The sequence below is a fragment of the Melanostigma gelatinosum genome (assembly GCF_949748355.1).
Source record: "Melanostigma gelatinosum genome assembly, chromosome: 17".
Lineage (NCBI taxonomy): Eukaryota > Metazoa > Chordata > Actinopteri > Perciformes > Zoarcidae > Melanostigma > Melanostigma gelatinosum.
In genome coordinates this window covers 12,053,564-12,072,450 of record NC_136650.1, presented here as the reverse complement: position 1 = coordinate 12,072,450, position 18,887 = coordinate 12,053,564, and the positions used below count along the sequence as shown (strand labels likewise).

Here is an 18,887-nt window from a genome sequence, read left to right as displayed (position 1 = left end):
TAGAAAAAGGCGCTCACTGAAGAAGAGGCACTCCACGTCAGAGAGGAGGGAAAAGAAAACAGCAGCATTTTTGGATAGAATATGCAATGATATATATTATCGGTTTTGTTCCCATCTAAGTAACATAATATATCTTGTTTGTTTGATTTGTACACAAAAACAAGATGTAAGATGTTAACTAGTGAGCTTTAGAGGTGCTGCTAGGCTGCTTTAAGCCAGCTGTTGCCCCTGGTTTCCAGTGTTTGTGCTAAGCTAAGCTAGCCGACTGCTGGTGGTAGCTTCATATTTAGCATACAGACACATCAATCATCTCAACTAACTTTCACCGGGTTTCTACAGCTTAAGGCAAGTTAGAAACAAGACTTTCTAAGACAAGAAGTGCCATTAAGACGAATTAAAGACATTTCAATTCTACGGCCATGTTTTTCAGATGAATGAATTCAATGACTCTGCAGTAACGCTGCTCCTCAGCAAACGAAGCAAGCGTGTTACAGTGCATTCCAGCTAACACTCAAAGTAGGCTATTTACCAGGACTTCCACCTGTTTGCCAGTGAAGACATCAAACATGGTTATAGACTGCAGACGTCTCTTTACAACCACGACTGGAACCCCAAACCTCCCTTTTCTACGAACGTCTGCTGCATGCTCAAGAACTTCATGAACTTCAAATAGCGTATAATAAATGTATAACACAGTATAATAAATGTATAACACAGTATAATAAATGTATAACACAGTATAATAAATATATAACACAGTATAATATCTATTTACAAAGAGGCAGCGGCAGCTAATGGGAGCGGCTCAGCGTGTCCCGAGGGAGCGCTGAAAACCAAATGAACCAACTGAATGTGCATCAGAGCAGCAAACGGACCGCCTGCTGGTGGCGGAAAATCTGCTGTCAGTCACACACACACACGGGCACAATTATTTACACACACACACACACACACACAGGGAGAAACGGACACACACACACACGGTCATCAGAATAGAGATGAACCAATTAGCAGGCGTCAGACAATCGGCGTGACAGAGAGAGAGAGAAAGAAAGAAGGAGTGGGCCGAGTGAAAGAATACATTAAAAGCACTTAAGTGTGCAGGCGGCAGCAGAGAGGAAAATGCAACCGAGACACCTTCACACTCTCTTGACACTTTCAAGGAAGCTCATGTGGCCAGAGGCAAATCCGTTCTGACACAGTGGGTGGATAATATGGCAAGATGTGTGGAGGGAGCTGGGCAGACCGGGGTGACGCTCGCTGATATTATTCACAGAGTCACACAGAGGAGGAAGTGGAATACAGACGCAAAGAGAGGATGGATGGGTAAAAATGTGTCCTTTCTGTTTCTGAACCTAACCAAACCTTAACCACAGCGGTGTCAGCGCAGAACATGATCATATGTGTCAATCTGAAGGGCAATAGATGCTTTCTCTGCTCATTCATTTTGCCTTTAATTTGTCTTCCCTTTACCCGCTTGTATAAACACCACTCTGCAGACACACACACACACACACACGTCTGAACTCTAACCCAACACACACACTTCCAGAGTGCCCCTCGAAAATGAAGAGCTATTAGGTTTACAGTATTCGTAAATTACTCTCTCAATGCTCCTGACCTCGAACTCGTATTAGGCCATTAGCAAAGCCCCCCCCCCCCCGACACTTAACACACCGTGCACAAAACACACACAGCCTCCACGCTGCTCTGACCCCTCGAGTGCTGCTGGGGGTAATCTTTCCCGCCGATATCACCCCGGGTGAAACGTGTGACATCATGTTATGTGCTAATGTCTTGTCTTTTTTTTTGGCTCGATCACTTAAGAACCTCCCCGACGGTCTATCAGCGTCATATCAATTATTGTGGCTGTCAGAGCAGACGGGATGTTGCTCGGTGTAGATGGCAAGGGTTTTTTTTTTTTTTTTTTAAAAGGAAGGAAGTCAATCACAGAAAAGCGTACACGGTGTCTTTGAAAAGATGCTGAGTGGAGTAAAACACCTCTTGATCTTCAAAACATGTCACCTGTGCTTCCAGGTTCAAAACGTTCATATAACGACAGGACATTTATTTCCAAAAAGCACCCGAGCTGGACGTTGCGTGATTGTTGCTTCTGAAGATTAAGGGGATATAAGCAACAAGTTCAGTGTCAGCTGACCATGCAAGGAGCAGGACAGTGTGAACAGAGCCAGAGGGGAGATTGCAGATTTTGCCACTAAGCTGCTTGGGGCATAAAAACGACATCTGCAATCCCCGAATTTCCTCCGACAAATTTGTCGTGTACAATTCCCTAGAAATCTCCACGACAGGGCTGAGTATGGAAAATAGCACGCAGTGGATCCAGAGCACTCAGGATCCAGAGCTGAGGGCTGCACAGGAGGATGCATTTAGGTGCATACCGTACACATGAGCATTCCATTCCCACTTTTAACTCCAACAGAAGTCCACTCAAGGTGAAAGAGTCCATCAGGATGTGTTTGTTTGTGGGGGGGGGGGTTAAGCTCATGTGTGAGGACAGTCGGCAATTGTACTCCAGTGAGAAGTCTAAAAATATACCACACACACACACACACACCACACAGAAATAAGCTGGGGCACAGAGGATAGAGAGCGGGATTCCCGTGAGGAATCAGTGGAATGTAAACAGGCCGCCCACACACGCACGAAATAACACACTTTCAGAGTGCTTCATCAGAGGCCGTGGGACGGCGGCCTCATCTGGAAAGAGATGCCCCAGAGAACCGTGCAGTTTGTTGGGATTGTCCTCTTGGTTTACCCACTCTGTCCTCGCGACGTCCTCCAAAGAGCCCCATGGGAGGCGACAGGAATGCCGCTGCATGCTGGGAAATCTGACAACCTTCAGCCTTTTGTTTTGCACTAAAACGTACTGTGTGCAAAATCTCACAGAATTATGGGTAAAAATGATGCAGCCTGCACTCGGCTGCGCTGGAGACATTCGAGTTCAAAGCTAAACCGGGGTTTATTAAGAGCTAATGAAAAAGTCAGACGGCATTATTCTTCTTATCCCTCACCTCAGTAATGCGGCTTGCCTGTTCCTCGCACGCACACACACACACACGCACACACACACACACACACACACACAATACTTCATTCTAATCCTATGCATGGCCCTTCTCCGGTTAATAAAGCCCTCTGGGTCACACACACTGCAATTTATACAAATGTGTGTGTGTGTGTGGCAGTTCATATACCCAATAAACACTGGAGCTGCTTTTAGACGACTATACTTGTAGAAGAGCGAAACTTTGGGGAAGCGTTGCGGACAGCGGCACGGGGCTTTAAATAATGCACACACTGAGTTGCCGACACTTCATCGGCCAGCTGACGCCATTGTTGTGTTATTAGGCCTATGGCCCACATTACCAGCTACTCTAGAAATCACTTTCTGGGTCGCTGAAGGATTACTTTAGGGCTAGCGCGGGAGCACACGGTCCTGGGGGCCACAAATGGGTCAAACGCTGCGTGATCTGAGAAGCAGCACAAACAATGCAGCATCCAGCAGTAACCTAGACAGCTCGTTCCTTAGAGACGAGAAAGCCACAACGGGGCTCTTTGCACTTAATTAGTAGGAGCAAGTCTAGACGAGCGAAAGGAAACAGAAGCTAATTTCCTGTGTTTTGGCTGTTCCCAGCCTTGTCATGTGGTTAGCACTCTCTCTCTTAGCGTTGCAGAGTTAGCCTTCCTCCTGCGTGTGGCTACCGCAGCTATTGTTCTGCTGACATGCCACTAATAAACAGCCGGTTGCGCCCTTATGTTGCTGTGGCTAACCTACCCGCAACTTCGGCAAATAAAGGCCCCGAGGAGTGTGAAGTTGTCTGCCTTTAAAAGGGGGATTCCCAGTGTTTGAAGTTGGATATTCTTTCTTTCGCGGGGAGAAAGAAGGTGTGTTTATTTCAGCTTTCAAGTGTTTTTTTTGTTGCAGAAATCGGCGACGCCTTTCTTTTGAAAAACCTCACGCGGGAAAGAACAACTAAATACATCTGAGGAAATAAAAAAGCCGCAAAAGATCACACTATTTTCTGATAGCAAGCAGGAGAAGTTAAATGTAATGAATTTAAAAACGCAAGCGACTCTCAGGAATCTAAAACAACAGCAAATGTAAAGAAAGAAAGAATGAACTGAGGACTGACTGTGGAAACTTTAATTCATTCCGAGCAACCCTTCTTGACTACTGCCTAGAGTATTACTTTTCCCATTTATCCCCAAACTTCCTTAAATAAATGGAGAGAAGAGAGAAAAGATGATACGATAAAAAACAAACACTCTGTGATCGTTATAACGGCCTTTTACATTTCACTGTAGGATCATGAGGGCCCATTAAATCAGCCAGATTGCAACGGTTACAGAAAAAGTGTCAAGCTGTGAGCCCTTTCATGTGAAGAGCCAAGATGGTAAAGAAAGTAACGGATGTTTGGAGCCCCGCCCCCCCCCCCCCCCCATCATCCACTAAGATATCTACAGGAAATGAAAGAGATAGAGTGGAAGTGAAGCAGAAGAAGACATGAACCGACTGCTGAAGCAAGACAAGCTGCTGCGAGACTCTATTTAGCCCCCTGAGGAAAATCTCAACACCTCTGAGAGGCTAAAATCTCTTGCAATAGAAAGTTATTGAGCTGATGTTCAAAACACACAAACACAGTCAGGTGGACAGCATGTCGTTTTTGTACAATCGGGAGCAACAACAACGACAGGACTTGTGAAAAGGTGTGATATGCGACATGTGTTCCAAACTGGACTCCAACCAGCAACACACATATGGTGTTCATTAGTGCACTGAGCCATGAAGAGGAAACTGCTGACCATGCACACAGGATTATAGTCCTTCAGCGGTTGAGTGCAGCTTCATGGTACTGACATGACGGGGGGATCGATTTTGGTCTCTGTGGCATTTGCTGGTAGTTGTTCCGTGTCTATCAGTAGCGCTGAAACCATCGATGACGAAAAAACAATCAATGACACTTTCTGCCAAAGGCTGTTTCTTTCTATTTTGGATAGTTTTGATAGCAGAGAGCGATGAGAAGTATTAGAATAGGGAGTTGGTGTTTGGAGGTGATTGTAGTTACATGTGGAGCTGAAATGATTCGTCGACAGAAAATGATGTGGAAGTTTCGACAGCTGATAAAATCTATTGAGTCAAATCTTTAAGCTTGAACACCAAAGCTTCACAGACTCCAGCTCCTCAAGATGCATGCTGCTTTTCATTGTGTGGTTCGTAGATTGATTACCTTTGTGTTTTGGACTGTTGATCTACAAGACCAGAAACTTGAAGTTGTCACCTTGAAATCTGTGAAAAACACAATGGGAATATAATATTATAATTTTTGTCAACAACAATTCATCATTTGATCGATACAATAACTGGACAGATTTCCCAATAATAAACGTATTTTTATGGCAGCGCTAGAAACACGATGCTTGACACTTCAATCACTAAACCTTTCAATGCTGGATTACGTCTGAAGTCTTTACCACCGTTTCTTTTCAGCAGCTTTTCTGTGCTTCACATCATTAGGTGTCGACTTCCATTCGACCGTCACATGTCATTTTCAAGGCATCACGTTTGGCTTTGATGACTTCTGCCATTATATTTCACTACATACACTAAATTATGAATTTTTAAAAAAGTAGATGAATAAATGATGAAATTAGTTGTAGCCTGTGGCGACCCCCTCCGCCCTGTCGGCCTGTCACCAGTGAGCGTGAGGATACTGCAGGAGGGCGTGGCAGAGGCTCTTCAGCAGAATGTGTTGTCTTTAAAATACACTCTTACTTCTCCGTCCTACACGAGACCTCATGGTTTCCCTCTTATGTTGTCGTTGAATCGATGAATAATCCGTTGAATTGCTTGGTTGTCAGCATCTCTTCTGCCGTGGCCGTGCAGCCCCGGTTCGTGACATTACTTTGTCCATCCGCAACAGATAAATGCTATCATGTGAGGGACAGTGTGTAACAGGCATCGCACCGAAGCAGCGCGTCCCGACAACAGGCAGTAAAACAAAATGACGATGCATAATGGCGTAGAAGCGCACGGGAGATGACACATTCACACAAAGAGAGAACACAGACACGTTACACATCGATTATCCCCCGATGACTGGCTGGCTTTGCACATCACTGTGGTGCGTCTGGGGTGTGTGTGTGTGTGTGTGTGTGTGTTTGGCTTTATGACGAGTTAATAAAATGACTCACGTGCTGCAATCATGCTCAAATCTCACTGAGATGATAAAGAGCAGAAAGGACGGTTTAGAAGTCACTGTCAATATGTACGGTTGTCTTGTATAGACCGTGAACCTGTGTTCACTCTTCCTATGCGTTCACTCCATTATGTGTCACTTACATGCTGCAGATTAAGGAAACAGTGTCTGGTGGCTCAAGTAAAGTAAATAGTCCTTGAAGCCCTATTGTCACCGATCTTTGCAGAGCTCAGCTGAGGATTGCCTCTTGTCCTATTCATCGACAAAAACTAAATATTTGGAGTTTATTGAAGAAGTTGCTCTGCGCTCATTTTGGTGCGATATGACTTCATGTCAGTGTCACAGGCTGGCACTAAAGCAGTGCCAGCTGTTCAGAGGCAGGAACAGAGCGATGAACACACAGTCTCACTCACACTTAAACACACACACACACACACACAGCATTACACATAAACAATGTAGAGAGAAAGTTGCGTGTGTGTGTCCTCATCCATTGTAATTCTCCCATAATCCTTTACTCTGTGAAATGACACAGCTGCCAGACATATCCTCTTTGTTGGCGCCTCAAACCTCCACTCCTTTCCTTTCCTTTCCCTCTCTCTCTCTCTCTCTCACCCACATAGACTCTACAACCACAACATCTCCTAAAACATCCGTAACAATGGCGCATCATGATTATGTATGCAATAGTAATAATAATAAATCAAATAGTCGAATTAAAAGGATGTAATCGACACGCGTTCATCACCATGTCGACTGGAAACAAACAAACTCCATTCATAACGGACAATCTGCTAAATTGTGACAGAATAGGAATGACTGAGTTTGTTTTGGACTGGAGGAAGAAGATGAAAAACAGCTCGCTCGCTTCCCGTCTGCGACGACTGAACACACCCTGTCTATGCAGACAAACATTCACCAGCACACAAACGTCGCTTCCTAATCCCCAAACGGTTGGTGTTAAGACTTGTTTGTATAAACCCATGAACACATCTGTACGTTCATAAAGACACGATGAACTCACAGGCTTCTGCGGGTATACAACATGAAAAGGGGAGGATGATGAGGGGGAAAAAAGAGAGAGCAGGAAATCAGGATACGGAGCGCCCACATGCCGATAGCTGGCACTTTGGTGATGGCAGTCTATCCAATCATTCCCCCAAAAAACCCTGTAACCAGGGGCGACAGGGCCTTGACGATGCACAGACAGAACTCATTGGTTCTCCATCAGCTTGTTGCCAAGGGGCTGATAATGCAGGCCGTTCAGATGTGCACGCGGGTAGAGAATACACTTGTGCATGCATGAAAACACAAAGTGACGACACGGACAAACACGGGTACATGCATGCTGTCGCACAAGCCTGAACACACTTGCTTCCACTGACAAACTATCCTAAATATCCGACATTATCCAAACGATTGAGTTACTGAGACAGTCAATACGCTAGCTCGCATAGAAGGAGGAGAAATCGATGCTGTTACACTACCCGAGCAATTCATCATCAGCTAACAAGTCAGAAAGACCGGCGAGGGCCAAAAGACAGAGCGGTTCCGTTCCCGCGTTGAGGAGTGTGATCTGATGAATATTCGCAGAGAGCTCCACAAAAAGGAGGAGCAGATTGTGTGTTTCACGCAGCGAACAATACTGACTCGGATTCAACGGCCACTGTGATCTGCTTCCCCCCCCCGCCAATTCTTGTTGACTGAATCTGCGCACGGTGCTCGGCTGACGGTGTCGAGTTCGTGAAGCGCCAAGCGGGCGAACGCTGCTCGATACGATGAGCTATACGTGCTAACCTGCAGCCATCAGAGGATGCAGGAGGACAGCGCAGAGACGAGTGCTTCAACATCAGAGCAAACAGGATGTGAAGTTTCTGGAACAGTGATGGTATTGTTGGGAGAGAACCACAGAAAAAGCACGGAGCTCATCTGCACACGCGGCAGCTATTGTGTTCAATCTCTCAAAAGAAAGAAATCCCCCATCCTCCAGAACGTGAACACATCTGTGGTCGTCCGTGGGTCTGTAGAGTTTGTGTTGCTGAAGATGGCCATTAACTCTGTGAGTATCGTGTGTGTGTGTGTGTGTGTGTGTGTGTAACAGGCAGAGTCATTAGCGGTGTTGCTTTCAGCGTACAGGGTGCTTAATGAGAGGCCACGCCGCCGGAGTGATTAGTTACTGTGAAGGGCCACCACAAAGTGTGTACGTGCTAAAGGGTGGGGGTTGTACATTTGTATGTTAAACCCAGATTATTTTAAATCATCTCAGTTTAGAGTCTGTGTGTGTCATAAGAACCCCCCCCCCCCCCCCCCCCCCATTTACATCATGTAAATTGCTAAAAAAGCAACATTTCCTGGTGGTCAAATTGAATGAGAGCTGAGAACTAACACAGAGCCAGAGATCTGTATTCAGAAGCCAAACCCTACACCCGTTGTGTTGTTTTTTATGAGGCATTGTGTGCTGAGATCAGCCTAAAAATAACCTTCATAGCATGGTTGAAAAGAAGCTCATCCCCCAGCCTCATTTGTTGCTCTGAGTCAGGCTTTCAATTTACTGCTTTACGACCGGGTGTGTGTTTATAGCCACGAGTTGGTGTGTGTATATATATGTGTGCGTATATGTGTGTGGGTGCGATTAAAACGAAAGGCAAAGTTGCTTGAGTGGGGATGGGATAAGAAAGAGCTGACGAATAATATATTGTAGTACATAATAGTGAACTAAATATTTATTTTGCCAACATGACATTTTATTGCCAAATGTATTAATCAACAACATAAGCTGCAGGTTAACCCATTTCAAAGATAATGAGGTGTTAGCAGGAGGTGGACAACAGTCCGCGACCACAGCACTGCTTTGAGCTACATGCTAACGTCAGCGTGCTGATGTTTACCATGTTGACAGAGTTTGCTGTGTTAGCATGCTAACATTTTCTAACTAGGACGTAACAAAGAACAGCTGATGGGAATTAGTTGGGCAGGTATTTCATCTTAAAACAAATGTTTTTGATCTGACGATGCGCCAGATGAAAAAGTCAGGGGGTCAACAAATGTTTTTACAATTCATCCTCAGGGGGACATGAACGTCAGTGCCAACTTTGAAGGCGATTCATCCCGCCGCTTTCAGGACATTTCGCTAAAAAGAGAGGCCGCTAGATTTGGAAATCTTACATCTGAGCGCTAAGAATGTTTTGTCTGGCAACTCGGTCTGATTGCAACTTGGATTTCCTGCCGTCACTTCCTAGTCTGTCTGAGAGTTGTCATTGGCTCAATTCCCCATCCTCATTCCTCTGGGTTCATTTGTGGATGAGTCATTTCCAAAACTCCACCTTGAGCAGAGCCTTTGATTACTGCTTTCCCCCCCGACATTCTCTCAGGATGGCTTCACGTTTGGATTTCTGCCTCACGTCTCCCCTTTGTACAAAGAATGTTTGCAGTTGATTATAAAAGAAAGTGTCCCGGAGAGTCGAAGCCCTCTGTTACAAACTAGCCATCTATCCCATGCGTCATCCTAAACTGTCGAAAGAATAAACCGGAAAGCGCTTTGACTTCACTTCACAGGGTTCCACGTTACTCGTTATTTTCCACTTCACGTCTCCTCGCTCCTCTTTTCATCTTCACCCCTCCCTTCTAATCCTCTTTTTTTTTCTTCTCTTTAACTCTTCTCTCCCGCCATCATTTCCTCTCCTCGGCCCCTCAGTGTGCGTAGAAAGCTGAGGGCCCAGGCTCCGGGTCAAACCCTTTTTATGTCGCTGCTCAGCAGAGCACCCTGCTGTGGTCTCTCTCTCTCTCTCTCTCTCTCTCTCTCTCTCTCTCTCTCTCTCTCTCTCTCTCTCTCTCTCTCTCTCTCTCTCTCTCTCTCTCTCTCTCTCTCTCTCTCTCTCTCTCTCTCTCTCTCTCTCTCTCTCTCTCTCTCTCTCTCTCTCTCTCTGTGCTGCTTCCGTAAATAAATAGATGGTACATGATTACCAACAAATAACGGATTAACTGTGATAATAATAATAATGTTTGACAGTTTTTTAAATCATCTATTAATCATTAATAAAGACATTAGTCACAACGTGAGGGTATAAAAAAGATCATTCAATGAACTCGTTTCACTGCACATTGTTTGATACACTGCTCTATCTGTACAAACAAACTAAAATGATCATTTAAATAGTTTGTTCAACAAATAAAAGTGCACATTGTCCCATTTTGTGGAGGGAAACTAACTTTTCATAAGAAAAACCATCAGGGACCAACTGTCCGGGAACTGAAGGGCCCCTAACTTAACCATAAACAATCAACTCTTTCTTCTTCCTCTTGGCTCAAACATCTTTTCCCCCCAAATTCTATTGATCAACTCATTCACAACTCTCTCTGTACGTCTCTCTCTCTCTCTCTCGTTTCTCCTTCCACCCTTTACGTTTGCACGTTGCCATTGTCTGCTCCTGGACAGCGAGGCATATTTACACGCAGCCAGCGGAGGCAAAACAACCGGCGCATTGAAAGAGCTCAGCGGTGGCAGAAGATGGAGAAAGGGAGGAGGAGGAGGACGGAGCGGGAGAAAAACAAGAAGGAGACGAAGAGTAAATTCCCTGGATGGACTTGCAGATATCAGTGAAGCAATCCCCTCTTTTTGGAGGAACACACAATGTGTGTAAACAACCCTTAATGGCGATAATGGACTCCTCCTCAAGCTTTGTTGCAGTTCTCGTGTTGCAAATTGTTGCATTCAGAATCTCACACACACACACATCACGCTCTCTGGTAAGCCCTACAGTCCATTAACAAACACTGTCCCTGTAGTAAGCAGTCATTAGCAATCAGGCTAAAGGCTACTCTCTGGAGAGGAATGGATGAAACCAGAAGCTCACTTCCTCTGTGCAGTCTGTGCACAGCCACATAAAGGCTTCACACGGGCACACGCTCTGAGCCCACACGGGAAAATATCAACTGATCACTTCCTCTACTGCTGATGTTAAAGTGGGGGCCTAAAAAAAAAAAAAGAAGTGAAAGACAAAGACATGGGAAGTTACTTTATCTTCTTTCATTGTTTCATAACTGTTGGCAGATTTGCTGGTTCCATATTGACGGTAAGTTCAACAAAATGACTTCGTCATCGTGCGTCCTCAGTGGCCTCAAACACACCCCTCGTCTAATGAGGCGTCCTCCATTGTCAACCAACAAAGCAAACCAACAAACCAACATTTTATCCATAAATACACATTCACATACTCACAAGAGGACCACACCACAAACCAATGTTTGACCCTAGAGATGTTTCACCTCATTCCACCACTTTTCTTTTCTCACCTGTCTGTTCTTCGCCACCATCACTTCACTGATGATTGCAAAGACCTTGGGGAGAGCGGCGTGAAGAGGCTGCCCGTGTACTTTCTGTCTCGCGCTATTGCATTTCATCAGAGCGAACACACAGCGGAGCACGTACCCACACCTTGTTTGTCTGGCAGCTTATATTAATACGCCAGTGCCCGTAAAGATAACGGGGGCATTTCCTATTACGAGCCTGCTTGGGGAAAAAGGGAAGAGGGAGGTATACGCTTTAATTACACGCAGGACAGACTGTCATTGTGTGTGTGTGTGTGTGTGTGTGTGTGTGTGTGTGTGTGTGTGTGTGTGTGTGTGTGTGTGTGTGTTCTCTGCTCAAGATCAATGCCAGTGGCAAGGATGCAGGACAAAGGAAGTAGAATGAAAGTAAGAAAGAGAGAAGCTGGCAAGAGAGTGCACGGGGGAAAGGGTGGAGGAGAGACGAGGGATAAATAAAGAAAGAGGAATGGAAAGGAGACAGAAGGGGGAAGAAGTGAGACACGGTGACAGGCGGGAGGAGGATGGGAATGGAAGGAGAGATGACGAGGAGGGCGGAGGGAAAATAAGGAGACAATATGGGCATGAACCAAGAAATAGGGCCAAAGAGACAGTGAAGGGGGGAATGGCCTGACAGAGACAGAGACAGAGAGAGAGATGGTGGAAGACGGTGTGAGCCGGCCCGAGGTCGCCGGTGATGGATGGAAGTCAACGGATGGCCGTCACAGCCTTCATCTGCACGGAGACAGAGCAAAATACCACACAGTAGAGCACAACACCTCCCCCCCCCCCACACACCATCACCTGATACGTGTATGTGCCTAGTGGCTGGCCGGGGCCGCTGTACGTCCATTTTATACTGAACGGCATTTACATAAATATGAAAAACACACACTCTTCACTGCATGCATGTTAGACAAATGCAAACGCTAACTACACACACACACACACACACACACACACACACACACACACACAGACGTCAGAAGGCCAACCAACAATCATCTCTTTGTCTTTTCATCGCGTCCCCACTGACCCTCATTCAGCTCCAGTTATAAACTGAGCAGATATTCTATTTCTCTCCAGAACACATGATGTGTGACACCCGACCCCACAAACACATGACGACCTCGTTACCATTGACAGAACACCGCCTTGTGCATTACTCGCATTACGAAAGCAAAAGAAATGTACGCGCAGGAACGATCCGCCGTTTTCACAAAAAGATTGTTGTTGCAGTGGTCAAAAAGGCGCCCGGTGAGGAAAAACTGCAGACAACAGATGCAGACAAGGACAAAGGCTCGCTTGTGCATGCAGAGGGCCACACAGGTGAGCCCAGCAGAGGTAGACAGAAGGAAAAACAGATCTTACACAAAGAGACAGATCGTTTCCTCAATAAGACAAAACGCCAGAAGCCTGCACAGAATACCAAAAAACGCATGCAGGCCTTTATGTGTGTGTGTGTGTGTGTGTGTACCCTCCCTGCAGTGCTTTAGCCAGCAGTGTGAGATGAGGATCCTCCCTTTGGGTGACATTATAGCATCCCTGCAGTGTGTGTGTGTGTGTGTGTGTGTGCGTGTGTGTGTAGGTCTGCTGCATCAGCAGCACTTTACACCAAAGGAGAAGGGACTGTGTCCGTACACACACTCTGTTCACTCCCCCATGTGTACCGTCCCTCGCCTCGCCCCTCCACACGCCGCAGTTTACAGCTCACTGGAAGGTGTTACAAGTGGTCACTTTGACATCACTCCATTTGAGGTGAATAGGGACAAGAACGTGTGGTCAACGTGAAGTGGTTTTCCTGTGAAATACGCCTGTTTCTGAGTCCGTACGGTCAAACTGAAGCGACGGCCTGAAGCCGGTTAAGGGTTCTTTACTTTGTTGCCTTTGGACAGACTACAGGCTCCATGTTTCCTCCTGTTTTCCAGTCTTTATGCTAAGCTAAGCTAAGCTTTGCTTCATATTTAGCGTGCAGACGTGAGAGTGGGATCAATCTTCTCATCTAACTCTCAGCAAACAAATGCAAATATAGCGAACATGTTCCCCCTGAAAACGATTCATCAAAGCATGAAAATTCATCCTTGACCTTGTGAAAGAGCAGTGTGACGGAACAATCCCAACCGGAGAGTTTACTGCCTCGCTTTATATGTCGAGCTGATCCATCCTCGTGACAAAAAAAAAAAAAACTTTCAGTCAAGACGAACAAGTCTGGAGTTTAACGACGTGTGACGTATCGCTCGCGCACACGCGTTATTTGGCATTCCTCAGTTCGGTATGCGATACGAGTTCAGCTGTTTCTTGTCTCAAAAGGTGTTGCCTCTCCTTATTAGAAGTGAAAGTTATTTTAAAAACACACACGAGGTAGAAACACATGTTTGATAGAACTTGTCATGGATCTGAGAAACTCTCCCAAATATTGGATTGCGTGTATTTATTAACCTCAGGAGGAAGAAGCTGTATCTCTACTGCAACTTCCCCAAATAGATGACGAATCTCCTCTCGAGAAGGGATGGATCCTGGTTCAAAGACCTGATCCATCAATAAGTAACTCGTGTACTATTTAAACATGTAACTAAGCGGAACATGAGGTAGTTCCCATTTGAATAAGCTGCTGAGAGCGTTTCCTGATCTGTGAGTATTTGTCCGCTATCTTTCTCAGCGTGCGCCGCTTTTACTGCGGGAATTTGCACTTCTGAAGCGCGAACGCAGCAGATCCGTAAACTCTCGTCGAGTGCACCTCGTGAAGATTGTGTACTTGTGAAGAAGAGACACTTTGGGTGCTGTAATAACCTCAAATGGGATTTAAAAAATTTAAAAGCACAACAAGTGCCCTTTACACTGCACAGAACAAACGCAAAATCAATCCTGCGGCGGTCGAAGAGACCGAGAGGAGCACCAGCGATAACCCGGCTGACGCACTGGAGATCAATATTGCCCTTTTTTATTGTTAGCACTGCTGCCACGTGTTTTATTCTCTTCATCTGTCAAACCCTTCATCTAATAACTTTTGACTGAACACTCTAATCTTAACAAGCAGAGGAGAGAAGACATGTTTAGCAAGTGCCCCTAATTTGGCTGTAGTGAAAGAAGAAGTTTAGCTAGTTCTCTACTTTCTCTAATGACAGACTTCATACAGCAAAAACAACGCAGATTAAAGATGCCAAATCACACGAATGATCAAAAACTTAAGTCTTACCGAAATATTCACCGCAGAGTGAGCCTCGAGTTGAAAAGCGATTTGATTCTATAATACTGGCTTTCATAAAACTGCATCTATCGAACAATATTTGCAAAGTTCATAACAGCAGCTGACACGTACCAGCACTGCGGCATCCCTCAACCACAGCCTGATGACTGCTGCATGGCCTCTGTGAGCTCGAGAAGCGTTTCCTCTTTTCTTAGACGAAACTTTAGGCTGAGTCATGTGAAAACAAAGCAGAGCCTAATGTCGTCCATGACGGGGGTTTACAAATTGAATGTGTCATATGAAAAAGTGGTATTTAGTTGTTTGGACCACAAGCAGACACCACCAAACATAGAAATTCAATTCTGTGAAAGCCTCGTCCCGGCGAGCGCAGCAGGAACTCCATCTGAAAGGGGGAATAATTACATTCGGCTCCTCTGTTTTTGCTCTGGTCCAGATCAATGGAAGAAACAAAATGCTTTCCATTTTCATTACAGAATCCTGCTTGACATTTCACAACCGTTCTTTGGTAGTCACATCAGCACACACACACACACACACACTTCCTCCAGACTGGGCCTAACTCCCCCGAGGTGTGTGTGTCTCAGATGGACAGCAGGGCGTCCAGCAGGGTGTGCAGCTCCACTGTCTGCTCACCGGCGGCGGCGATGTGGTTCTCGCTTGTCGAAGCCTAAGTGAGTGTGAAATGTGTGTAGTCTGCCTAACGACATCTTTGACAGCCCTGTGATGAAACCGAACATTCCACAGCAGTCAAGACGGAGCGGGATTATCCTCAGGACCGTCCACAGCAGCATCGCCGTGATCTCCATCCGTCCAGACACGTCAGGACCAGTTAACAAGTGCACACAAAAATGACAGCCAGCTGTTGAGCTCTGGTCATGCAAATGACTTTCAATAGTCCTTTCACCACGGTGCTGTGACTCAAAGCCTACATCAAGGATTGAACAGGCCTGCTGAGGTTAAAGAAAATGATTTGAATAGTTTTACTCAAATGCGTCTTAAAAGCAACTGAAATGCACTTAAAAGGGGATAGTTTGATACCGCCCCCAACATCTGTACGTTCAGTAAGAAGCCAGGAGATGGTTATCCAGACCTGCTGGAACCAAACGCCACCCAAAGCAGAGAGGACTGCTCCAGGGAGGAGAGGGAGGAGGGCCTGAGATACAAGCTAAGCTAAGGACCTGAGGTTATACTCCAGCCTACACTCCCAGCTGTCTGAGGTTCACAGAGACCCGGCTCCATCGTGGCGTCCCGGATCGAGCTACACTTGACGGCAGGACGGAGCGCAGGACTCCAGTGGGACCAGAGGAGGTGGACTCTGTGCTCACATGTTAAGATGTCGCCCAGAATAATTGTTTTTGTTGCTGCCGTTTAAATTCCAGTTTTGTTTATTTTCCCTGTGTCGCAAATGGGCTACAACTGCATTCCGTTGGGCATTCCTGTGTTGCATAACGACAACAGATGATCCCCGATTCCTGAGCATAAAGAACAACACGACATGGCGGGCAGTCACCTGACCTGCTATCAGGTAGGAATGCGCTGATCCAACTCTTTCAGTAGCAACGAGAAGCAAGGTTCCTCCCTAACATCTCTGAGGCTGTTTGGGGAAATGTTTGGACAGCTTGAGTGTGATCCTTTCAATGAAGGGCTGTGTGAACAAAAAGGATTTTACCCTCCTTGGACTTGAACTGGTGCATTTTTGTTAAAGTCCCCTTTTGCTCCTCACTCATCCCCCTTTTTTTAACTGCAACAGCTGCGCATACCCTCGGCTCCATCCAAATACCGGCATTGACAGCACGCTATGAATACGCTGAAGTTAAATTCACAAAGCATTCGCCGTGCTGCTGTCCTGGCACACAGTCCTTAGAGCGTAACAGAGATGTAGTCATACACAGACATCCAGCTGTGTGTCTTTGACATGCGTGTGTGTTGTAAGCTGCAAAAAGGCTACCGGCAATGCAAGAAATGTCTTTTTTTTTTAGCATCATTTGGTTAATTTTGCCTCCATGCTGGACTTAAACGCATGCGAGGGGTATTTCAAGAACACTCACTCACTTTCGGCCCGGGTACAGATTTAGGATTCAAAACTCGACTGCTTGCCAGTTTTGGGCAGAGCGGTGGTTATTTTTTTCACCGTGGAGACGTCGGGGAAATACCGAGTTCATTAATGTTTAGCGCGAAACACAAGGAAGTGAAGCGAAAGGCAGAGGGAAGCTAAAACCAAAGTGCAAATTGTGTTTGCTGAAGCGACTGTCAACTTCTGTGACAGCCGGTCTGCTGCAGGCTGGAAGGCCTGTTGGCGGCATTTGGCTTTATGTGTGTGTGTGGGGGGGGGGGGGTGGGGGTGGGGGTGGGGGGGTTAAAGAGAGAACCCGAAGGAGAACTGACAGAGTGTGAAAAAGGGTGTTTATTTATTCGGCAGGTCAGCAGAGAGCAGAATTCAGATTTACAGTTATAGAGAAGGATGTTTGTAGAGTGTGTGTGTGTGTGTGTGTGTGTGTGTCTGTCTCTGCCTCACCAAACATCACATATGCACATGTACAGCATGTTCATGCATGCTCTAAAAAGGAAGGAGAGGCCATGTACTTGTCAGTGTCAGTGAGGACGAGGCATGTTTGAGGTTACCCAGAGGGCTTAGCAGCATCCACACACATGACCATCCACACGCTATATGGTGCTCTGTGTGTGTGTGTGTGTGTGTGTGTGTGTGTGTGTGTGTGTGTGTGCGCGTGTGTGTGTGCACTTTCAACCAGTAAATCTTTCAACACTGGGGAAGTTGACAGGCGTCTCAAAAACAAGCACAGGCGTATCTCGCTCGTCGTCAAAATTGGAACAGTTTCCCACAAATGTTGGGGAGCCTTAAAAACAACACATGAAGAAGAAGGCCAAACCATAACAGACTCACTGCATGAATACAGACCACGTTCTTATAATACATATATTGATATAGACACAATGTACAAGGAGGCACACAGGAGAACCTCACTAATCCCAGTATATAAATCCATTCATTTCACAGGAATATAAAGGTGTGTGGTTAGATAGCACCATTATACAGTCATATGTTACAAACAATAAATTCTTAAAACATAAAATCCTAACGCAGCAGGAGATTGACAAATAGACAGGAGGCTACACACTCGTACCAGCTTATTTTAAACAAGACCAAATGAAGAACGCAGAGGAAAGACAGCTGCTCCCAAAATATTCAAGTGTCACCCGCAGCATCAGCATCCGCGCGCTGTTTAACATGAACAGGACACACACACACAAGAATGTTTTGGCTTTTGAAGGCAACAAGTCTCTGTCCCAGCTCGACAGTCATCGCTATACTCACGTTCGGCTTCACTGCGAGCACCGAGCGTGCCGCAGTCACAACTACAGTGTACTCATGTCGGTGAAGTTTCCCGATGCGTCCCTCCACACACACGCACGCACGCACACACACACACACACACACACACACACACACACACACACACACACACACACACACACACACACACACACACACACACACACACACACACACACACACACACACACACACACACACACACACACACACACACACACACACACACATACATACATACATACATACATACATACATATATATATATATACACAAGTGAAACACAAGCAACCACAAGAACACAACTTTTACGCAGGAGGTGTGGAGACATGAAACGAGCGCTTACCAGAGAAAAAAAATCCAAAAAAAGGAAAATCTGCGTTCAGCGGCTGGTTGGACAGAAAGTGTGGTTGGATTTGTTGAGTGCGCGTGGTATCCTTCGTCTAAAGCTTCCGGTGCAACATTAGAGAGATTGATGGTGTCTGAAGATGTACACAGACAGACACGCAGCGTCGCGACTCGTTCTTCACCCTGCGCGCATTTCTGGACGTGAGAGACACACGGGGCTGTTCATTTCAGTCTGCCCCGCTCTGCGAGCTCCGCCAGGCAGCAGGACGCTGGTGGTGGGAGGAGGAGGAGGAGTGCTCGAGAGAGAGAGCGCTGCCGCGGCGCGAGGCTTTGTGGGAAATGGAGTTCCCGGGTGCTGAAGCTCAAAGGGCTCCCATACTGGCTACTGGTAGATGTGCTGCTGAACTGTTTTTGAATTAAATGTCATTATAAACACAATGTAATGATGATAAACTT

At 46.0% G+C, this 18,887-nt stretch overlaps 1 protein-coding gene across 2 annotated transcripts in view; it reads right to left on the bottom strand.

Moving 5' to 3' along the window:
• The window catches only part of pag1 (phosphoprotein membrane anchor with glycosphingolipid microdomains 1), a 45,655-nt gene extending 26,998 nt beyond the window's left edge, over positions 1 to 18,657 (bottom strand). The window contains exons 1-2 of one of the 2 annotated variants that reach the window (XM_079287506.1): positions 18,430 to 18,657; positions 5,250 to 5,308 (exon numbers count right to left, since the gene is read on the bottom strand). The gene's annotated coding sequence lies outside the window, so the exon portion shown is untranslated. The remainder of the gene's footprint in view (positions 1 to 5,249; positions 5,309 to 18,429) is intronic. The other variant, XM_079287507.1, reaches the window with a different exon arrangement.
• Between the last annotated feature and the right edge of the window lie 230 nt (positions 18,658 to 18,887).